The sequence below is a fragment of the Felis catus genome, chromosome C2 (genome assembly GCF_018350175.1).
Source record: "Felis catus isolate Fca126 chromosome C2, F.catus_Fca126_mat1.0, whole genome shotgun sequence".
Taxonomy (NCBI): Eukaryota; Metazoa; Chordata; class Mammalia; order Carnivora; family Felidae; genus Felis; species Felis catus.
In genome coordinates, this window is record NC_058376.1 from 24,558,291 (window position 1) to 24,583,338 (window position 25,048).

At 36.2% G+C, this 25,048-nt stretch overlaps 1 long non-coding RNA gene across 1 annotated transcript in view; it reads left to right on the forward strand.

Moving 5' to 3' along the window:
- The first annotated feature begins 1,928 nt into the window (after positions 1-1,928).
- LOC123379895 overlaps positions 1,929-25,048 on the forward strand; it is an 82,376-nt gene continuing 59,256 nt past the window's right edge. Inside the window, exons 1-2 of the long non-coding RNA XR_006584913.1 lie at positions 1,929-3,720; positions 19,141-19,193. This is a non-coding gene — a long non-coding RNA (uncharacterized LOC123379895). The remainder of the gene's footprint in view (positions 3,721-19,140; positions 19,194-25,048) is intronic.

Below are 25,048 nucleotides of genomic sequence, written 5' to 3' on the forward strand. Positions count from 1 at the left end.
GTTTTAACACAGATAATAATTTGCTCTGAGAGGATGTAATAAGTGGATTCAAGGTTGGAAAGATGCAGCATGGCTGGCTTAGAAGATGGAAGAAATAGGCCATGAGCCAAGGAATGTGAGCAGTCTCAAGAAGCTGGACATGTACTCTTCCTTAATCATCTGGAAAGCATTGCAGCTCAGTCAACTCCTTGACTTTAGGTCTGTAAGATTTACTGGAAGATAATAAATTTTTGTTGCTTTAACTCTCTAAGTTTATGATAACTCGTTATAGCAGAAGTAGAAAACTAACACAAAGAAAGCACAGGAATATTAGCCCTCTTAAGTTTTGTGAGCAAAGAAGAAACTTGAATAGTAAGCAGGTATTTATATCACCATTATTTTTGGCTTCTCTGTTCTCCGGCTAAAAGGGAACAGGAGCTGGTGATCCAGCTCCCAGCTTCCAAATACCATCTTAGAGGCATTTTTCTTGAACCACTCAGAGAACCAACTTTTGCTGGTACAGTTTGCTAAGAAGCAGACCTTACATGAACATTAGCATGCAAGTAGTTTGTTAAAGATTAATTTGGGGATCAATGCTCATGGGGAAATGAAAGAAGCAGGATTGGGAGAGGAAGACACTGAGGTTTGATGTAGTCTTTACAAAGGCCTCAGGGCGACCCTTCAGGAAGCTCAGAAACTATGATAGCTCTTCAGAGTTGTTCTGAATGTGGGTGAGGATGCAGGTTGCCCTCATGGAAAGAACATGATCTTTGGTCCGATGACTCTCTTCAACCTTTGGGAATTTCCAAATAATTCCGGCATCTGAGAGCTCTTAGATAACAGCATTCTCCACAGCTAGGGAAATAATTGTTTAAATCCCAAAATACTATTTGGGTTCTGTATTAGATATTGTGATTTGTAGTTTTATGCGGAAAAAATTGCTTTGTGCTTTGTACAAACAATTCCAGAGTAGAGCAGCACTGTAACCACCTCATTAACTATCCTTAGTCCAGGAGCATGTCTGTAGCCTGAAGCTATTCAGTCTAAATATTTTTAATAGAAAATTAGAAGTGTAAGTAAAACTCTGTAAAATGAAGTGTCTGCTGTGTACTTCCTTCAGAAGTTTGTCTATATTATTGAGTACATTTAAAGAAAACATGTGCCCATCTAAAATATGTATTTACCCATGTGACTGAAGAGAAATGTTATTATAAAGCAACTGAATGCCAAACACCATTATATTTTATCCCCATATGTATTCTTTTTTTAAAATCCTAGGTGGATATCATTATCAGCATCTAAGACAGGATATGCAACAGGTAATGCAGATAATAATTAAGGCAAAGGGAAATTCAGTTGTAAATATTTTGTAGTTGAAGTATCTGTGGATATTCTCTTGGAGGTGCTAACAGTTTACTATATGTGTGCCTGGGCTTAGAAGGAGTCTGTCTTACAATAGATATTTGAAGTTCATTTGTGATTCTGTAATAGTTGCTCTCATTGGAGGGGGTGAGATTGGTCATGGAGTGTGTATAGAGTATTAAAAGTCATGGCAAAAACTAGAAAATATTGACAAATAAGTCTGGCTACTTAAAGATCAAATCAAAGTTTAAGAAAGAAAATGAGGCATAAAAGTTTAAGGGAAGAAAAGAAAAAATTGAAGAAGTTGACTGTAGTTTACAGTATCAAATTATTAGCGCTTTTAAAAAGCCAGATAAAATGGGGAGCCTGGGTGGCTCAGTCAGTTAAGCATCTGACTTCTGCTCAAGTCATGATCTCAAGGTTCCTGAGTTTGAGCCTTGTGTTGGGCTCTGTGCTGACAGCTCAGAGCCTGGAGCCTGCTTTGGATTCTGTGTTTCCCACTCTTTGCCCCTCCCCTGTTCGGTGATCTGTCTCTCTCTCTCTGTCTCCCAAAATAAAAGATAAATCAAGAACTAAAAATATATTACTGACTTTGTTAATCAAGAGATCATTAGTAATAACTGGTTTGAGTTACTTGCAGGAGAAGAAATCAATTTATTATATGTTGACATATAAAAATTGAGGTAATATAAGTAGGTAGAGAAGAAATTTGGAAAGAGAAGAGAAAAAAGGATACATACTAAGTGAATAGTTGATTCATGTTTTAAATTGAATACACAGTGTGTGTAATAAGATACAAACTGTTCCAAGTTACAGTAGTTATTAAATTTTGAATGAAGCACTATTGTGACATAAGCAAAGTCAATTTGATCAGTTACATTGGGTATATCTTCTGTTCTTTGTGATATACAAAAGTAGCTGCCAATCATTAAGCTAGTCTCTAATAAACTTACTACTAAGTTTTAAAGAAAGCAGCTTTTAGATCAAAATCTGGCAGATACTTACAAGCAGGCACAGGTAGTTCCTACGTGATGTTTGCTAAGCTTACAGAAGTCCCAAATCTCTGTCCACTCAAGGGATCTGACTTTCCTTACAACAGAGTTTCATTCAAGGCATCAAGGCAGTATGCTAGCAGTAGGATGTATGACTTAACATCTGCATAATTACACAAGAATCTTCTGAATCTTTGGTTAACCACTGACTCTTCAGGAATCCTCTTTCAGGCTCCTCTGCTGAGTATACAAGCACCAAGATTTAATACTTTTTTTTCAAGAAAGAGTGAGTAAACCATCTAGAATATTTCTGGCAATCAAATATCTTGAATAATTCCTATTTTCTCTATTAAGAACACATTTCTAACATTCATTATATGAATACTAAGCTTCAGCATTCATCAATGAAATCACATTTTTTGAAATTCATAATGTTAATTAAGAAATGTATTGTATTTCCTGAGATTTAGAAAGCAGATGTTTCTGCCTTAGCTAGCCCCTGCAGGGTGCCAGGCCTGGGGTGAATGGTCTTGATAGGGACAATCCATCATACCAAAGGTGTCATTTAAGACAACTATGTATTACATTTCATGTTCTCTAAGGTGAAACATTTTAAAGTAAATTATAAACAAGCCTTGTCCAGTAGATATTTCGAACATTATATTCTTAAAATTTTCCATGCTAAAGTATTTCAAAACCAATAACATTAGTAATAATTCTTTAGTGAGTTATAATATTTGGACTACATTTATATTTTTTCCTCTTCCACTGACTCCCCATATATCTTTTGCAGCTGATCAGTCCAAACCAGGTTATATTTTGCATCTGGTTTTTAAACCTTTTAATTACTTTGTTTTCAATCTTCAATAGGCTTTCTTCCTTTGGTTGCTTTGATCTTTTCTGTGGGATTTTTTACTTTCTAATTCGTCTGATTCCTCTTTAGAGTACTGCTTAGATAATTGCTTTATTCCTGTTATTCCTCTAGCCTGAAAGTCAAGTCTCTCATAGAGAAGATGTCTATATAACTAATCAGATTCACCTACACGATCCAAATATCTCTGTGTTTGAGGGAGACAAGTTGGTGGTAAAAGTGAGGCAGTTGTCAGATGTACCCAGTCCTGACTCAGCCATCTTCTTTTCTTTAAATTCTTTTTTTTTTATCTTTATTTTTAAGAGAGAGAGAGACAGTGTGAGTGGCAGAGGGGCTGGCAGAGCAGGAGACACAGAATCCGAAGCAGGCTCCAGGTTCTGAACTGTCAGCACAGAGCCCGATGCAGGGCTCAAACCCACAAACCGCGAGATCATGACCTGAGCTGAAGTCTGATGCTTAACCGACTGAGCCACCCAGGCGCCATATGACTCAGCCACCTTCTACCTTGCACTACATGTAAGTAAAGAAAGAGCCATTTCACTAAATTCTATACTTCAGAGTCCTAAAAACCCCTATGGTCTTCCCTGACCACACCCTCATCCAAAACTGGCTGTGACACAGAGGCGAACATGTCCTATTTATTGCCAGTGGCAAGTTTGCTAGCTGCAGTGGCACCTTGATCAAAAGCCTGTGACTGGGTGTGTGTCGAGTTACAGAGACCACCCGACAGGTTGAAAATGATGGGGTTCAGGACACATTACCCCAAAATATAGCACCTTGGCATACGGAATGTTTTAAGCTGAAGGAGTTTGAAAAACAGCAGAAAGTCCCTGCCTTTCATCCCTGAAAGAGGTCACAGAACTTTCAGGGAGAGATGCCAGGGAGAGATATCCTCCCTGATAAGGAAAGGAGCAACCTTATCTCTGAAGACGAAGGGGTGCCAGGAAGAATCTGAAGGCCTTGCTAAGTTTTCCCCACTTAACTTCACATTCCTTAGCTTCTCATATTTCTCCACAACTGTCCATCCTTCACCTAACCAACATAGAAACACTCAAATCTGTTTCCTCGGGCCTTCATTTCGTAATGAAGGCTCTGTGATATGTAAAGCCTTTATCAAATAAACTTGCATGCTTTTCTCCTGTTAAAATCAGTCTTTGTCAGTTTAATTTTCAGACCCAGTAAGGAATCCTAAAGGGGTTGAGGAGAAATTTTTCCCCTTAGAGGAACATGTAGTGAAGAAAGAGTTTGGAGTGGCAAAGAACAATGTATGTTGGCACATGAAAAGGCCCTTGCAGGAATCTCTGAAGTGTTTGAGGGAATAAAAGTCTGGCTTTAATTCCTAGGGGAACATGTGGGTTGAGGAGATGCTAATATTCCATACTAATGTTATTATCATTTTATTTTTGTTATATACAATGAAAGCATATGGGCATTCAGGTAATACACACATAAAGTGCATGTGTCCCAATATTAAAAAGCAACAAAGACAAAAAGCCCAAATAAGTGCCATTATAAAATGTTTGAGACAAATAATGTTGGGATAGAAAAAGGTAAAAATAATGTTAATGGCATCATTAATATATTATTATAGTTAATATTAGGGTAATAAATACAGTAAGATAGATGAAACTAGAACCATACTACTATATCTTTGTTTAGTTTGTTGTTTTTTTTCCCAGAATGGGAAACCAGTGTTGGTCTCCCTGCTCCAAACTTATCCTTCTACATGACGGTCTGTGCTACTAGGGAGAGGACTGCAAAATACATTTCCCTGATTCCTTTTCCAGCCTGTCTCATACTAAATGCTATCTGTAGGGCAGTAGGGAGGAACATGGAGATAAGACAAGGGGAGATGGATGGATTTATTTTCTGTGTTGTGACTCATTAGCAACACTTTACCCCATCTACTGTCCTGTCACCCCAGTGTGCCTACTGGTTCCAGCCTCCATCATTGTTTGGCGCTTGGAAAACTAGCCTCTCTACCCCTAAACAAGCTGTACAGGCAGGAGTCAGACTGCATCCCTTGTTAAGATGTTTGGTCTCTAGCTGCAGGGGGCTGCCTCTAATGTAGAAGCTCTTACATTTGAGAACCCTAAGTTCTTTTGTTTTTTCTGGGCTTAGAATTGAGAGTTACTGTCTATAGTTATTATTTATGGATTATCTCCATGTTTCCTTTGTAACCAATTTAAATATGAAGATTGTAACCAATTATGTATATTAAATATTCTCTATTGAAATTTCTAGTATTTTTCCCTTCACTGACCTTAGCTGTGTTATTAGGTAAAACTTGCATAAATCTGACCAAATTATGAGACTGATGTATCCAAAAGTTTGGCACCATATATATGTAATTTCTTTTAATGTTTGAATTTTCTTTGGATGTTTGTATTTGTGCAAACTAATTTTTAATAGCATGATCTGAGATGTCGTTATAATTCTATAAAACTAGAGGCAAAAGAATTACTGCTATATCTCTACCAGCAAAAATATAAATATGTTGATTTAATCACTTCTTCAAATAGGTAAAATAGAACCATGATAACTGTTTAATTTAAAACAATATTCCAATCAAATAGGGTAATTTTTCATACACTAATTGAATATAATTTGAGTACTTTAATATTTGAATTATACGCAAGGTACAAGGAGGCATGAATGGAAACAACCTATGTGCAACATGATCTTTTTAATAGCAATAGTGTTGATGAATATGTTAACAAATGGATTCAAACATGAAATGGTCCAACAGATCTTGCTTTCAATCAAGCATTAATTAGCTAGTCAAGAAGATTTTAGAGAAGAATACATAAAAAACCAAAACAGAACAATACAACACAACCCAGAAATTGTGAGTGGGAACAAAGAATGAGGAAATTATAAAACAATACGTATTTGTAGTGAGTAAGATTAAATTGAGTCAGGTGATCAGAGATCATATTGTGAAGAAAGTTTTAAAAATAACTTTTCAGCTTTTTCTTCAAAATGGCCTCAATAATAAAGTAAAGCGAATGATTATCTTAACAACCATGGAAGATTATAAAAATATGGCCAGCTGAAAGTGTGAAATAAGTAATATCTGGTGCTTGAATTAAAAACTGGAAATATATATATTCCATAAAATAACATATATGTACATATATATGTAATTTTCAAAACATATATACTTAATATATATGTGTGTGTGTATATTTAGTATCTAAATGACAAATCCTTCTAGGGTTCTGGGGTTCTATGCTTCTAGGAAGCAATCCATGTTTATCCTAAGACTTAGCATCTACCTTAAAAGAGTACCACGCATTTCCTGTCCTACAGCAACAGGGGTACTTTTTGCTGGAGAAGAGAATGGGGAGAGACGAAAGTATTCCAAAGAATGAGGATGTTTCCAAATATGTCTATGTTAAATTCTGCTTAAAACTGGCCTTGAATTTTACTTTATATGAGCGGACTACAAACAGCCTTCAAAGATAGTAACTGATTTTTCTAGACCTGAGGAAAATTCTCCAAAAAGTGTAATACCCATCCAGTTTAAGAAGATCAAATGTATGTAAGTTCAATAGGTGTTTACACATGCACACACACACATGCTACTAAGTATACAATAAGAAATATCCTATGTACTGATATATATTACAGCTATGGATTAATATATATAATTCCACATATGCATCTCCATAGCCCAAGTTAATTGGTTTGTCCATTTTACACATTGGGATAAAATTCATTGGGTAAGAGTATGTGTATAAGTGAGAGAAAATCAGAACTGAATTTTTCAGGTTCAAACACTTGTGTTTTTTGCCTACTTATTCCTACAAACCAACAACTATATTCCTCTCTTTTTTTTTTTTTTGTCTTCTTCTTCTTGACAGTCTTTGATAACATTTTTAAACCACTTCCAGTAAGGAAGTATAGGGACCAATTTCAGATTACACCAAGATGGACCACTTTGGCATGAAGATTTTTTCGAGTTAGCAAGCAGTCAAAACCCAGTAGATTCAAGAAAACTTTTCACCTCCTCTTAACTGACTAAAAAGAATTTATGCAGAGAACCTACTTTAGGAAGACCGCTATTACCATAGATAACTGCATTATGATATGAAGTAGGTATGGTAGATCAGGAGGAACCTAGCAAGGCTATTTTGATCAAAGTCCTCTCTGTCCCATTGTTTCTCAGTGGCCCAGCAAACATTTATTTACCGAAATTTTACTCTTTTCCATCTTCCTGTAAATTTCATTCCTTTCCTCTGAAATCACAGACCTCTATCCCCTTTTCCTTAGTGCAGGATGGCATGCTTATATCTCATTTTCCCTGTCTTTGGAATATCCACATCTGTGTGGATTCTCCATACACACAGTATTAGATTTGATTTTCTCCTATTAATCTCATTTCAATGTAATTCTTAGTCCTGCTTGAAGGATCTCGAATGAACAGGAATTCCTGCTCTGTGACAGGAGCAATCTTCTTCCCTGCATTTTTGGACAATGTTTATTACAAACAAGCTGCCTATAATTAGATTACTCAGCATGTCATACACAGTCTTAAAGAAAACAGAAGTTTACAAAGTGAGTTAAAAGCCCCATGGATATAGCCATTTGTATACATGGATTCAGCCATTGTACACATATGGTCTTTGGGGCTGTAAATTTTGAGAGGGGATACTCAACTGTTTAAGGTAATCATCTTAAAAAGATACAGTGCATTTACCTCTATATAAAGGGTGGCACGGCATAAAGGTCCTTTCAATAATAAGTCACTTTTAGCAGATGGTATTCCATCTGATTGTCACCAATATAGGATACCTTTGGTGGCACTGAAGATGGCAAACCTGTTTCATTATGATACTATATTTGGACATTTGCCAAAGAGAGTAAAAGAAACAAGTCAACAGCTTGTAAACATAATCATGGTAGTCTTCCCTGTTTCCTATTTCAAGCCTTAAAATAAAGTTTTTCCCATGAGGAACTGGGCAAAAAAGAAACTCACACAGATTTTCAGAATTTAAATTACTTGTTTGAACAACAAATACACACATCAAATTCCCTGTTCAAGAATTTACTTGCATTTTAATTGGAATAGGAATATTTTTCATGAATAAGAATTATAAAATCATACATCATTAAAAATGCAAGTGTACATCAGGGACCAAAAATTTAATTTATAATTAAATGAGTTAATAGTTTCAGTTTAAATTATTCTACTTTTCTACCTTAATTCTTTTTCTAATTCTTTACATGAAACACTGAGAATTTATAATTGCTCATAAAATATCGTTATGAAGTTTCTAAAATACAGTTTTATTTTTCTTATACGAGCTCACTTGTTTCAGTTCCAGATCTTATTAGGAAAAAAGAAGACATTTTTATTGTTAATCACTACAGTACTGTGGTTGCATAGAAATAAGTAACAACAGAACAAGGCAGGTAGGAAGGCAACTAACAGTAAAACACAGCATGTGATTTCCCTTTATATTTTTTCCTTTATATTTTTAATAACATAATGCGCTAGCTTACAAAAACTTTGTTCTAACTTATAATTAGAGCCATGGCTATGACAAGGTGGTAAAATACTAAATTCTTTTTAGTTTTAATTAACCAATAATCTAAACAATTTGAATGTTGTTTTTGAATAGTTTATCTAGCCCTCAACTTCTTAGTAGGCAAAGCAAAACTGCTTATTAAATTTTCCTCCACTTAAGAAGTGACTTAATAAAGTATCACTATTGCTAGATAGCTCCTGAAGGACACAGTTAAAGCTTGTTCCTGTGATTTGAAGGGTGTTGGAACGGGTTTTGCATGATCGGGGTCAGAGTAAAAATATTAGAATGGCTTTAGGAATATTAGGCTTTGTATGTAAAGAAATCAGGATGATTGTTAGAAATTCTTCATATCCAAGCATTAGGGGTTATATGTGACCTCAGAACAACCAGGACCTTGATATCTTGGGCAGATGATTCAACAAAGCTCAGTTGAGTATTTTGAGCAGTGGATATTCAAATTCATGGAACCGTATGTCAACACTTGTACCACAGGAATAGCTCAAAGACAAAGGAATTTTCTGCATGAGAATGACTGGGTTCAAATGTGAAAAAATATATATATCAATATACTTTTATCGCTCATCCTTATAAATATGTCTGTTTCTCTTTTGCCTCAGACATCCATATGCTTCAGGAATGATTAAAATTGGGAGAAAAAAAATGCAGAGAGAAAAAAAGAACCAATACTTCTCTTGTGATAGACTATTTGAGGCCAGAGCAAGATAATCTTGAATGTGAAGTCATTTTAAGAGAAGTTTCTCCAGATTTTTGCATGCTTTCATTAACATATCAAGAACAAGACTTGACATACTTCATAGAGGTTTTTACAATGAAGCTTAGAATAAAAGTGAAACAAGATATGTTAAAAAGGAATTCCCTTCTATCAGAATCAGGAAAGGTCCAGCCTTACAGGACCCAGTAAAAAACAGCAAAGAACTGATAGTTTGGATTAGTCAGAGACAAAGTGATCACCTCCAAACAGAGAGGGGGATGACGTAAGCACTTTATTTGTAAAGGTCCAATGGAAATGATTTCAGTGACTATTCCCTCAGTTCTCTCAAGGATAGCACCTACAATGTATGCCTTAGGACATGAGTGTTTAATTATCTCCCATAACCTGGTTGAGAAAGGCTGCATCTAGAAGAATTTATTCATTTTATAAGACATCAAGTGTAACTTGGCAGGAGAGAGATAGGTCAGAGTTAGCACAGGGAGGGGTTCAGAGGGAGAATCTAATTTCCTGTGTCACATTCATGGCAGACAAAACTCCTAAAGTTTCCTCAGTTTCAAGGAGGAGACACAGAAGCAATGGGAGACTGGACCAGAGAAGACCTATATAACATTTTTGATTAATGAATGCAACTTTATTTAAAAGAAAGGGAAGGGGCGCCTGGGTGGCTCAGTCGGTTAAGCATCCGACCTCGGCTCAGGTCATGATCTCAAGGTCTGTGAGTTCGAGCCCCGCGTTGGGCTCTGTGCTGACAGCTCAGAGCCTGGAGCCCGTTTCAGATTCTGTGTCTCCCTCTCTCTCTGCCCCTCCCCTGTTCACGCTCTGTTTCTCTCTGTCTCAAAAATAAATAAATATTTTAAAAAATTTTTAAAAGAAAGGGAAAATAAAACCTTGGTTTTCAGTTGGAATATGTAAAGATAGAGCACTTAGAATTGCTAAAGTTTCCCAAGATTATCGTTTATATTATATGTGTAGTTTATTATGGTCTGTCCTCAGTTCTATTTTAGACTGAGTTTTTAAATGATTAAGAAAACTCTACTGTTCCATGTTAGAATAAGACATACATTTCTGTTGATCCAGGAAGCAATGGCCCATGTTTCTCCAGTGATTCATCCTGAGGGAAATCCCATATTCAAACGTATAAGGAAATTATAAGTGTGAAAGAGAAAAAAAAAGGAAGAAACATGAGAAAGAGAACATATGTTAGTTGAAAACTTTTAAAAAACTTGATGGATATCTCTCTCACCATTTTTCTATTACTTTGTGATTATCTAAAGTGCATGATTTATTATCTCCTGAAAAGATTATGACTTGAGTATAGGTATATTATTCTCTTATTCCACCTGATCATAATTGAAATAACCATAGAACTATAAAAATGGAGGCAAACGCCCACTACTGTTATAAAATAGAACAATGCCATCCAGGTGCAAAAAAACATGGGGAGACCGTGAAGGTCAACTTAAAATTCCTGAGAATATAACATAAAGTTGTTGGAAATCAGTAAAACAGATCATGCTGGTAGATGTCAATTAACACCTCCACTTTGTAAAAGTGATGGCTGGAGGAGATTGCCTTCATGGTTGACAGGGCACGCACCACTTCTATTTGCTTTTATCCTGTTATCCACAAACTTTGAAAGCAGATTTGCTAGTTGGCCCCAGGATAAAGTAGCTAAGAGGGAATGGAGAGTCAGCCTTGACACAGGTCTTTTCTTTGATGCAGAGAGGTAGAGAGCTCAGAAGGCTCAATAAAAACATCATTAAAAAAAAAATCACAGAGATAAAATCTTGTGCTAATGCTAATTAGCAACATTTTCCCTTCTGCCTAGATGTTGCACTTTGTGAATGAGGAAACAGCCCTGGCTTTCAATTAAAGGGAAAAAAAAAAAAAAAAAGAAGGTGGGACATTGTTGCCAAAATTAAAAGAACAAAAGAATAGCACTGGACTCAAAGCTTCTTTTCTTTATATGATCCTTAACCCACTGGTTGTCTGCTATTTCTCCAGTTTTCCATCGGGAGAATGCCAGACAATATAGCAAATGATAGCAGTTTTACTCCTAACCTTTGCTTGTCCTGAATCTCATGTAATACCTGCTTTGTCATTCACTCTTCGCTTCCCAGGCTTTAGAAGAAAAATTGATTATATGCATGAATGTAACCAGTGAATAAGTAAGTGGCCGAGGGTTGTTTTTAGTGTCAGTCTTCCTGTTTGGCTAGAACTTTCTGAACGTAAATCAAAGAAAGAAAGAAAGAAACTGGTTCCTTGTTTTTTAATTTTTTAAATAGGTAAGCTATTGAAATTTGGTGGGGCTGTGACAAATTGTAGGATGCTCAGCCATTTCAAGACCCCAGATACTAAATAAATGCTGCTAGCACCCCCCTCCCCATCAGTGACAATCAAATTTGCCATGGCTTAAAATGATTATGTGAATGGTTCATCTCAAAGGCTCTTGGGTATTCATCACTCCCTTTCAGAATCTAGTTTAATTTTCTTGGCTACTATTTGCAGGAGTGATTCTGTAGCATAGACAGATAAGGTAGTTCCTGGGAAGGGCATGCTTTTCTACAGAACCAGCAGCCATAATTGGAACTTGCACCTCATTACTCATTTCATTAGATTATATTTAAAAACTTGTTTTTCCCAAACACAGACTTATTTTTTCAGATCGAAAACTTAAATCAACGTAATTGAAATTAAAGTAATAGTGAAATAATGATCATGATAATATCACATGTTGTCTGTACTACCCCACTTATCTGAAGTATATTGGTCGAGAGGTTTATAACCAGTTTTGTTTTATTTTGTTTTGTTTCATTTGAAGTAGGCTTCACACCCAGCACAGTGCCCAGTGTGGGGCTTGAACTCGTGACCCTGAGATCAAGACCTGAGCTGAGATCATGAGTCAGACTCTTAACTAACTGAGCCACCCAGATGCCCCTAATTAGTTTTATTTTATATTTTGTATTAGTTTTGTTTATATGACCCTTTGTTTATACGACCATGTTTAAATGATGGAATTTCCTTCAAAATCACTTCTGGAAGTTTGTATATATGTCTTACTGTCACATATTACATCAAGTATATGTAATTATTGTAAAAAGTGGTCTTTGTACTTGGTGATGAAAGAGGGGATTTTTGTTTCTGATCAAAATGGAGAAATAAGAACCCAATTTACTCACTTGTCTGGAATAACAACAAAGAAAAAATATATAAAACAGATGTCTTCATAACACCAGATATCAAGCAACAAAAGAAATGGACACAAACAAATAAGTAGATGGCATGACTGTCCCAGATTACAACCCTAGGAGAGTTTCCAGACTGTAACATGAGAAGGGTCAATGCAGGTGGAACCCCACAGACTCTGTGAGCTGAAAAGGTGGAGATCACATTTTGAGACTATTCAGAGGAGGGTAATGCAGAGAAAAGACGTTCCCAGAAAGAATGCTCTGTAGCTATGCAGTATGGCTGGAGAACAGAGAGGTGATATTAACTGGGAAGTGGTTCGGCTTTGAAATAAGAAAACAAGTGTACCAGAGTAATACAGTTCAGTTTATTTATTTGTTTTTATAATGGGATTCCTTTTGAAAGATTATCATGTATCTGTTTGATTTTGTAGATATCTAAAAATGGTCGGAGGTGAATTTGTATCCCTATTTTCAATTTTACCAGAAGTCAGAGGCTTGGTGCCTTAACACAGAAGCCAGCAAGGACTGTCTCTTGGCCCATTTCTGTTTTCTTATGTATATATTACCATCACTCCTAACAATACCATCACCTCAGGTTCTATCTAAGAAACAGTATAAGGACAGGTGTGTGGTCACAGAAAATAGAGTCCACTCTAGAGCTACCATGAGAATGACTTTATTGGTGCCTGTGAAGATTAGCTTCAGGTATCTTATTGATTCTAAGCTTTGAAACATCAACATTGGTTAATATGTCCTGAAAAGAGAAGAAGTTGACTTTTCTGCCTTCCAAGGGACTGGGCAAAGAAAGAACAAAAGCACGAACAACAACAGACAAGAAATAAAAAGGGCCTCTTTCTGATTTCCTACACACACACACACACACACACACACACACACACACACACACACAAGTATGTACACATATATACATATTAGAGAAAGAGATAGACAGATAGATATAAACTTCCAAAGAAGAGACTGGAGTCCAAATAAATAATGGTTATTGGAGTGATTGCTAGTCGTGGGTACTGGGCTATACTTGATTTGCCTAAGTAGTAAAATAAACAGTGTGAAATGTACAAAAGTTCATACCTATTACTCATTTGTGGAGAAATAGATTGTATTAGCCTACTAAGACTGCCATAACAAGATCTACTAAGACTAGGTAGCTTAAACAACAGATTTATTTTCTCACAATTCTAGAAGCTAGAAGTCTGAGATCAAGGTGTCAGCAAGGTCATTCTGAGGTCTCTTTCCTTGGCTTGTAGATGGCCATCTTTTCCTTTTGTCTTCGCACGGTTTTTCCTCTGTGTGCATTTGTATCTCAGTCTCCAACTCTTACAAGGATAACAGTCATCTTGGAGTTGGGCCCCTCCTAGATGACTTCACTCTACTTGGATTACCTCTCTGGCCTTATCTCCAAATACAGTCACATTTTAAGGTACTGAGGATTAGGGCTTCAAACACATGAATTTGCAGGGGGACACAATTCAGTCAATACCATAGATTTTCTAGAGATACTCAGCCAATACGTAAACGTAAACAACACTCATTACTGAATAGACTTTGAAATCACTGTTAGTTAGAAAGCGTTTTATTTTCAGTAAGAAAAGATTCGAGAAGCTGTTTCAGTCAGGATGCAGCACAAAAAACTAAAATAATACTATAATATTAAAGAATTTATTACATTAAAGGAATTCAGTACTTATACTAAAAGTGGGCATCAGAATCAAAGTTATCTATTGATATGTAGCAACTACCTCAAAACCTAGTGGCTGTTTTAATTTGAGCAGCTGGAACAAAGCACCACAGACTAGCTGGGTTATAAACAACAGAAATTGGTAATCACAGATATGGAGGGTGAAAGTTTCAGATCCGGTTGCCAGTATGGTTAGGTTCTGGTGAGAGTTCTCTTCCAGATTGCAGACTGCTGTCTTCTGATTATATTCTTACATGGCAGCAAGGCAGCAAGACAGCTCTTGGGGTTCCCTCTTATAAGGGTACTAATCCCATTCATGAGGGCTCCACCCTTGTCATCTAATCATCTCCCAAAGACCCCACCTCCTAACACTGTCACCATGAGAGTTAGGATTTCAACAAATGAATTTTTTCCATTGCAGTAGGAAAAACAGATTATTATATCTCAGAATGCTATGGGTTGAGAGTTCAGAATGAGATGGCTTGCTTCTACTTCATGATGTCTCATGATGGAGACAGGTAGGATGACTCAAACAATCAAAGGCTGAAACTCTGGAGACTGACTGGATCTCTTTCTCTCTTGATTTCTCCCTCTCTTAATGTTTTATGTAGGCTTAAGCTTCCTCTTACTATGAAGTCTTCCAGTTAATCACACATCTTTTCTGGCAGCTTAAAGCACCAAAAAGTGGGAAACTGTTCTCTTGAAATCTTTGTTTGGAAGAGGCAGAGCATTACTTCATCAAAAACTATTGGTCAAGTTATCATAGAACAGCTTAGATTCAAAGGGATGGTGCACAAACCCCAGCTTCTGAGAGAAGGACCATTAAGTAAACAGCAGCAATCACCTATCCACCAGAATTTACCCTCTGGCCACAAATTCTTTACATTATCCTCATATGCAAAATCTCATCTCATTATAGCATTTGGCACAGTCTCAAGTTCTAGCATGTCATTATCGAAACCAAGCGCAGATAAGGCTCCATGGGTGCATTTCCATGGTTACACATTTTCAATTACAGTTCTTCTCAATCTGAAGACCACCACCTAGAAAATTTTTCTGCCCCACTCTCACACATACCTCCAATGTACTATAGTGAGACAGCCCAGGACAACTCCAATGGACAATTCCATTCAACAGTGCAGAAAAGAGGATACACATGACAATCACCATGGAAGTTCTGAAGTCCATCAAGGCACTTGGTCACCATTGATTAGTTGAATAATGCCAAACCTGCTCCCTGGGAATGATCATCTGTTCCTAGCTCTGCCATCTGTCTTCTTTTGGTTCCCTTCTGGGTCATCCTACCTCTTTCATAAGAAATGGACTATGTTAACAATTGAGTATCTTTCTCAGTTGCTTCCTGCCCATTAGATTTTGCAGATCCAAAGTCTTCTTTTCATTGTACTGTTTCATTGCTTATTCTAAATTGGGGAAGATTGGGGCGCCTGGGTGGCGCAGTCGGTTAAGCGTCCGACTTCAGCCAGGTCACGATCTCGCGGTCTGTGAGTTTGAGCCCCGCGTCGGGCTCTGGGCTGATGGCTCAGAGCCTGGAGCCTGTTTCCGATTCTGTGTCTCCCTCTCTCTCTGCCCCTCCCCCGTTCATGCTCTGTCTCTCTCTGTCCCCAAAATAAATAAACGTTGAAAAAAAAATAAATAAAAATAAATTGGGGAAGACTACACCTGTATAATTATCTTAAAATCCTTGGAGGTTTCTAATGAAACTTACTAGTTACACTGCAGCTGAATGTGCTATACTCAAAATCTCTGAGACAAATACTTTCCTACATCGTGCCCTCTGTGAGGCTGCTGGGGACAACATTCCTCTCTTCTCAGCAGCCCTTTTGTTTTAAAAGTATGCCTGTGAAACACATTCAAAAACTATTTAAAAGATATCTTGTCTGTTTCACATTGTCTATGAGTTCCTAATTAATTTGCAGTCACACCCTTAGCTTTATCTTTAGCCTGAGACTTTTTTTTCTTTTGACAGCTTTTCCTGTTTCACCTTTTTCTTGAAGATCTCTCAAATTTTGAGCATGTTCTGCTAAAAAAAGACTTGGGATGAAAACTCATTTTATTTTTGTACCCAGAAAGTCTTGGTCCATGAAGAATGCTCATAAAACCCTTAGGATACCTTTTGTGTAGCTGAAAACTCCAATGAAGCACTGTCTTAAATCTTTCTAAGTTATCAACAGAGTGTCTTACTGTTATACCCTTGGGAGTTTTCACTGACATCTTGAAGTACTATACAATTTATATTTGTCCTAAGGACCCCCATCCATTTTTCCTTTGAGTCTTTTTTTTTTTTTAATGTAGAGAAAATAAAGAATAGGACAGTTTTAGTTTTGATACCAATAAGTTGAGTCAGAAATATTTCCTCCAGATTTTTCTTAAAAAGTGAACAGGTTTTTTGGTTTTGGTTTTGGTTTTCTTGTGTTTTTTGTTTGTTTGTTTTGTTTTGTTCATATCTATCATCTTGTGTTCTATCATCAGAAGCATGAAGTAGCCAATTGGCTTTTCTACATTCTACTTAGAAATATACCCAGGCCAAAAAAAGGGGGGGGGGGGCGGGGGGAAGGAAGGAAAGAAAGAAAGAAGAAAGGAAAAGACAAAAGAAATATATCCATGCGGATCCTTGAGTTCATGAGGTTTGCTGTCAAATTTCCACATTACTACCAGCAATGGTTTCTCCAAACCTTTTGCCACGAGAAAAGCCTTTTCATCAAGCCTCCACTAACATTTTCATCAGTATTCTTCAAGCTCTCATGATGTGTTCTCAAAGTGTTTCCACACTTTTAGTAACAATTTCCTTAAGATCTTTCTGGGTGGGCCAGCTCTACTCAGTCCCAAAACTAATGATATACAACTTAGGTTGTTACAGTGTCACATCATTTCCAGCACCAAATTTTTGTTCTGGTAAACTGTGTAAAAACCACCTGAGTCTTTGTGGCTTACAGCAATAATTTATATTATTATAGTTCATGATCCCATGAGACAGAAATGTTGAAAAGGCAACAACAAATATGACTCATCTCTGCTCCATAGTATCTGTGGCCTCTGCTGGTATGACCAAAGCAACAATTGGACACTGTCCCCATACCTGTTCCTGTGTCTCCACATAGCCTGTGCTTCCTCTCAGTATGGCAAGGGACTGGACTTTCTATTGTGACTTGGTGCTCTAAGAAGAATAGAGCAAAAACTCCCAGTCTGCTTAAGTGCTAGGTTCACAACAGTTTTGAGGTGACTTTTGCCATATTGATTGAAGAAGGCACAGGCCATCCCAGATTCAAGTGAAGGAAACACAAACCCCACCTCTTGATATGAGAACTGTTTAAGAATTTAATCTACTCATTCGTGGTTTTTCAGATGCCTGGATGAAAAGTTGTTTTTTCAACCACTGTATTTACCACCACTGCCACTGGACACCCATGAATATGGAATTCTAAGTCTCACTACTGCAAATTCTTACAAATTCTCACATTCCACAAATTGCTTGATAGCAGTAAAGAATACTAGAAAGGCTGCTTTTATTTCACTTCCGTGGATGTCTTAAAAAAATAAAAATAGAAAAAAAATAGAAAAACCAAAAAATCTCTAATTTTGGTACAAAAGATTAAGAGGAAGGGAACTTGGGAAAGGTAATTTTTATCTTTCTAAAATCCCAGACTGGAAGAAAAGTGGAATGGAAGTTAAGAGAACCAAATTCTTTATAATCTTGCCATTTGCAACAACATGGATGGAGCCAGAGTACATTCTGCTAAGCAAAATAAGTCAGAGAAAGACAAGTACCATAAGATTTCACTCATATGTAAAATATAAGAAACAAAACAGGTGAACATAGGGAAAAGGAAAAAAAAAAAGAGAGGGAAGCAAACTACTAGAGACTCTTAATTGCAGAGAACAAACTGAAGGTTGCTGGAGGGGAGGTGGGTGGGGGATGGGCTGGATGGGTGATGGGCATTAAGGAGGGCACTTGTTGTGATGAGCCCTGGGTGTTGTATGTAAGTGATGCATCGCTAAGTTCTACTGGTAGTAAAAGAAAATTAAACTTTGAGACTTATCGTAGAGTGCGGCACGAAAATGATGCACATGGAAACAGAAGTGATTATCTTTGTATGTTTTATTTTTACTACATGTAAAAAAAAAAAAGAGAAAAAAATAAATTAAAATACTAATGGTGAGTAACCAGCCTATGATTTCTCATTCTCATGAGAAATAAGTATTACAATTTTCCTACCAAAGAGGAACTTGTGGTATCAAACACTTCTGCAGTGTTTTCCAAACCTCTTCAAAATAATAAAAATCACCTAAAGACTTGTTAAAAATAAAAATTCATGAGGAGCGTGTGGCTGACTTTGTTGGTAGAACATAGGATTCTTGACCTTGGGGTTGTGAGTTTGAGTCCCATGCTGTGCATGGAGCCTACTTTAAAAAAATTTTTAAAAATTAAAATTCCCCAGAAATGTTTTCAAGCTGACTCTAATGGTGAGGAAATTATATTATCAAGTACTCTAGATGATTCTTATGATCATTGAAGTTTGGGGAAAGTTGTAGGGTATATTTTCTCAGGCTTTAGTTGTTGGTAGCTCAGGACCGTATGATTAGTACTAAATATATATTTGGTGAATGAAATTTTGGAATAAGGTGATGTGTTATGTAACTGGCAGCAAATTCTCTGCTGAAATGTATTGAGTGTATTTTAACATACCATAATTTAGATAGTAGAATGTAGTTTGCTTTACTCTGTGTGTAAGAAGTGACTCTAACTGGGTGTTTCTACTTTAGGTCTATGTCCGCAACATTCAAGTCAAAATGACTGTATACCAGTGGTGGCTACTGTAAGTCTTTAAGTTTCCTTTATTGTTAATACCAGTGACATTGCTAAATATTTAAATGAAATTTATTAATCAGTTTCCATGCCTGAAAATAGAGACTTGCTGACATAATGGATATAAGAGATAGGCTTTTGTTTGTTGACACTAGTGTTAAACAAAATAGATGATTTGAATAAATTATTTTAGGGATGGTTTCCTCTTCTGCATGAGAAACAAGGAATCTAGTAAGCCTAAATGCTCTAGTTCAGTGAGACTTTATTGGGCATAATCCCTGAATCTTCCAGTGTCTAGGCATAGATTTGGATTAGCTGGTTATCTGATAGTAATAAAAGTAGCTAAATTCTGTCTCAAAAATATTGGGGTTTTTGTTGTTGTTGTTTTTAAATGAAGTTTTCCTGTAAAATGTGGTTAAAATAATAAATTGAAGGACCAGTGTACCCACATTAAGCTTACAGAACAAGGTAAGTGATTCTTTTTTGTCTGTTTGATAATAAATGTTGTAAGGTATGATAGAATTTGGACTGTGACCTCTTTTCATTTAAGTCTGGAAGTTGGGGGGATCATCTAACCTTCATTTATCTCTAACTTTAATTCAATTTAATTTAAACTTTTAATTTAATTTATCATTTTATTTTATTAATTTTTATTTATTTATTTTGAGAGAGAGAGCACAGCAGGGAAGGGGCAAAGAGAGAAGGAGAGAGAGGATCCCAAGCAGGCTCCACACTGTCATTGTAGAGCCCAGTGTGGGACTTGATCTTCCATACTGTGAGATCATGACCTGAGCTGAAATCAAGAGTTGGACACACAGCCAACTGAGCCACCCAGGAAGCCCTATCTCTAACTTTTTAAAAAAGAACTTCATTCGTGTGTCTGGGTGGCTCAGTCAGTTGAGCTTCTGACTTCAACTCAGGTCATAATCTCATGGTTCATGGATTTAAGCCCCTCACTGGGCTTGCCACTGTCAGCACAAAGCCCACTTAGGATCTTCTGTCCTCCTCTCTCTCTGCCCCTTCCCCCTGGTGCTCTCTATCTTAAAAATAAATAAATGTTAAAAAAAAAAACAATAAAATAAAATAAAAAGAAACAACTTTACTGGGATATAATTGATATATAATATGCCGCACATATTTAAAGTGTACAGTTTTATAAGTTTTGACATATGTATACAGCTATGAAATCATCAGCACAACAAAGATAGTACACATATCAATCACCGTCAAAAGTTTCCTTCTGTCCTTTGGTAGTCCTTCCTTCCTGTCAGTCCGCCATTCTTAGACAGCCACTCTTCTGCTTTCTGACATTATAAATTAGTTTAACTTTTCTAGATATTTATAGAAATGTAATGATAAGGTAGGTATGAACTATTTCTGTCTAGCTTCTTTCATTCAACACAATTATTTTGATATGCATTTGTGTGATCTGGGTATCAACAGTTAATACATTTTAATTGCTGCAGAGTACTGTATTATATAGACATACCTCATTCTGTTTATCCATGCACCAGTTACCTATTCAAAGGCACTGGATTGTATATTATAAACAAAGATACTGTGACCATTTCTAGAGCAGTATTTGAGAGATGTATACATTTCTCTTTTTTTTTTAATTTTTTTTTTCAACATTTATTTATTTTTGGGACAAAGAGAGACAGAGCATGAACGGGGGAGGGGCAGAGAGAGAGGGAGACACAGAATCGGAAACAAGCTCCAGGCTCTGAGCCATCAGCCCAGAGCCTGACGCGGGGCTCTAACTCACCGACCGCGAGATCGTGACCTGGCTGAAGTCCGACGCTTAACCGACTGCACCACCCAGGCGCCCCAAGAGATGTATACATTTCTCTTTAATAAACACCTGGAAGTTGAATGGCTGTATCATATGTATAATTAATGTTTTTAAAATTTGCCCAAGTCTTTTCCAATACCCTTTTAAATTTCCATCAGTAGTTATGAGTTGTAATCATCATCAACACTTGGCATGGTCAGTCTTTTGAATTTCAGTTATTCTAATAAATGTGCAGTAGTATCTCACTGTGGTTTTAAATTTTATTTCATAAATGATGATGTTGAGCATTGTTCATGTTCTTATCTGTTATCTGTACATCTTCTTTGGTGAAGTGACTGTTCAAATATTTGCCTATTTTTTTTTAATCTTTATTTTTGAGAGAGAGAGAGAGAGAGAGAGACAGAGAGTGAGCAGGGGAGGAACAGAGAGAGAAGGAGACACAGAATCCGAAGCAGGCTCCAGTCTCTGAGCTGTCAGCACAGAGCCCAACGCGGGGCTCGAACCCATGAACTGCGAGATCATGACCTGAGCTGAAGTCAGATGCTTAACCGACTGAGCCTCCCAGGCACCCCTGCCTATGTTTTTAAATAAGCTATTTGTTTTCTTAATGAATTTTGACAGTTTTGTATATATTCTGATAAAAATATTTTGTCAGGTACATAATCTGCAAATATTATCTTTGTCTTGTGTATTCAATCTCTTAACCGTATCTTTCAAAAGGGGAAGATTTTAATTTTAATATAAATTGTTTATCAATTCTTATGGATATCATTTTTGGTATTATATCTGATTAATTTTTGCTTAACTCAAGAACACAGAGATTTTCTGTTTTACTTCTACAAGTTTCATAGTACAAGATTTTAAATTTAGGTATATGATTTTTTTGAATTGATTTTTTAAATAAGGTTTAAGGTTTGAAGTTCGATTTTCCCCCTGTGGCTAATTGTTCTAATACTATTTGTTGAACAGACTATTATTTATTCACTGAATTGTCTTTGCACCGTTGTTGGAAATGTCACTTGTTCTCATATATGTGGGTTCATTTGAGGAATCTTTATTCTGTTCCATTAATCTAGTTTTCTACCTTCATGAGGATACCACACTATCTTAATTACTTGAAATCTTATAGTGTTTGTATCTTAAATATGTTTTATTTCAAAGTTTTGGCTTGTCGTAAGCCAAAGATATATATATCTTTATATATAAGATATATCTTATATATCTTTTGCAAATATATCTTAAGATCAGTTTGCTAATTTTTACAAAAACATCTTGTCATTCGTATATTTGTTTCTCTCTACAGAATATTTATTTTTCCTTAGTTTTTAAAAATATTTTCAGGGGCACCTTGGTGGCTCAGTTGGCTAAGTGTTTGACATCAGCTGAGGTCATGATCTTGCAGATCTCGAGCCCTACATCAGACTCTGCACTGACAATGTGGAGTCTGCTTGGGATTCTCTCTCTCTTCTCTGACTCTCCCCCCACTTGTGCTCTCTTTCTCCCTCTCTCTCAAATAAATAAACCTTAAAAAATAAATAAATAAAAAGATTTTCACATTGTTACTGGTTTTGTACAAACTGATGATAATGTGCCTTGCCGTCATGTTATTTATATTTGAAATATTTCTTGGGCTTGAGTTTTATTGAGCATCATCAATATGTGTTTGTATAATCTTTTATAATATTTTTAGCCATTCTTTTCAAAATTTTCCTTTTCTCCCTCCATCCTTCCATTTTTCTTTGGAAATTAAAATGACAGGTGCATGAGGGAGCTTGAGGCTGCTCCAAGGTTTACTAGTGTGATTTTCCCACTCTTCTTTTTCTGTTTAATTTTGTGTATTTCCTACTGCTTTATCTTCAAGTTCACTAAACTTTTGTGTTGCAGTATTTAATCTGCTGTTAAACTCTTTCCATGTATTTCTCATTTGACACATTTTATCTCTAGAAGTTTGAGATCTTTTTAATATATATTCCATTATCTATAAAACTTTTTGAAAATATAGAATATAACTATAATTGCTGTTTTATTTATTTTTATTCTATATCTGCAGACAGACTGACCTAGAATGAAGCAAAACATTACTAAGCTTACTCTTGTATGGAAAAGCAAAGGACTGTCCCTACAGTCTGCTTGGAAGTGACAAAAAAAAAAAAAATACACCAATGCCAGTTGTGGGCACCTTCCAACGTTCTGAAAAATCACTCATTTCTGCCCAACACCATGGCCTGAGACTGAGCATCCCAGCATGGGAGACGATCACCCACAATCCCGCAGACAGAGGGAGAGGGAGAGAGACAGAGAGGAATTGTTGGCTCAGTTTTGATCATGTGACATTTGGCATCACGAACTACTCATACTACAAGACATCGCTCATTTATCAAGTTAAAATTTATTAGAAATGTTTGCTTGTCTTGCAGAACACTTGCAGAACAAGTTACTCACAATCCAAGGCTTTACTGTATTTCTACTGGTTAATGTAAATATTAGAAGTATCACTATATGCTTAAATGTGGATATTTTGTGTGATCATAGTGTATGTAGTGTTTTACAAATGCATGTATATTACACGTAAATAAGAGATGGCATTACTTTGCCTAGCTGCAAGAGAGAAGCAGAATTATTCACTTACTATTTGAAGTGGTTCAGCAAAGAAAAATAAGCCATTAGGCTTTTTCCCAAGACATTCACCATTGGTGGTACATTAAGATGTCCTTATGGGAAATGTTTACTTTTATATGCAGATGCTCAAGCAATAATATTTATGCTAGAATGCAAAATCAAATATAGTTCTTCAAATCTTTTACATATTTCAAATGAGGAAAAAATATTGGCTTATTCTCTTCCGACTGGAGATAAATTGGTTATGAAAAAATATTTTTCAAAAAGAACAAAGAATTTAATCAAAACAATTATGGCTCATTGGAATAGAAATAATATTTAATTGTGTAGTGACAAATATATCAGTGCTATATTTTATTTTAAAATCAAGAGAGACTAAAAGTTCCATTCATTTTATGACCTTCCCTGATTTTGAAAAATAAAAACAAAGGGAAAAACTCTGTTTCTGCTGAAACTGTAATTCTAGTCTTGTCAGCCCAAATTCAGATATCATTATTTTTAAAACTATATTACATACACATACTATCTTAGTGAGTCCAGGCTGTTATAATCAAATACCATGGACTGGGTGGTTTCAACAACAAACGTTCATCTCTCACCATTCTGGAGGGCGGGAGGTCCAAGCTCAAGGTGCAAGCAGACACAGTGTCTAGTGAGATGGCTCCCCCTATTTTGCAGACACCAATTTAGTTCAACTACAAGACTGATCCAACAGTTTTCGGCTAGTAGGTTTCTATAGTGGGCATTCTTTTGTACCTTTTTTTTCACCATATGAATCTACACTGTGTTTATATCATTTAGTGTATTCAAGAAGTGAAGGGAATGGAATAAAATGTTAGGGATTGAACTCTATCTGTTTTTGTTTTCTTGTTAAACTAAATAATATATATCTAAAGTAAATAGAGCAAAAAAAATCATTAAATGTGTTAAGTTTGGTTGGTGGATCTATGAGAGGTTGTCATAGTGTTCTTTACACTTTTCTATACATTTGGAATAATCCTCAATATGTCAGCAATGGGCAACATGCTTTATGATACTTTACTTAAACTTAGAGTTGATTTGAAGGAAAAGTAAGGAGGTGCCTACACCACAGGTAGCCACTTTAGCTATTTTGTCATTATAAAGTAAACAGGGATGGGGATTCTCCCCATTAGAGAAATGGTAGCTGGTTGTTAACTGGCAGAATACTTTAGATTCTCTCTCTGAATTTGAGACCCAGATAAAGACACATAGATGGCAGAGTAAGGCAAAGCTGAGATCTATATTAAAAGAAGATAGAAAGTTCAACACCAAAACCATGTCTGCTACCTAAAAAGTATTCAGGAAATACTGCAGGTAAAAGAAAGACATTTTTAGAAAGGAGCGAGGGAGGTTTGGTGATGTGGGCTGAGAGACCAGCGTAATTTGAAGGAGCTGCTGAAAGCACAGTGAAGTGAGTCCATCCAAAGGACATC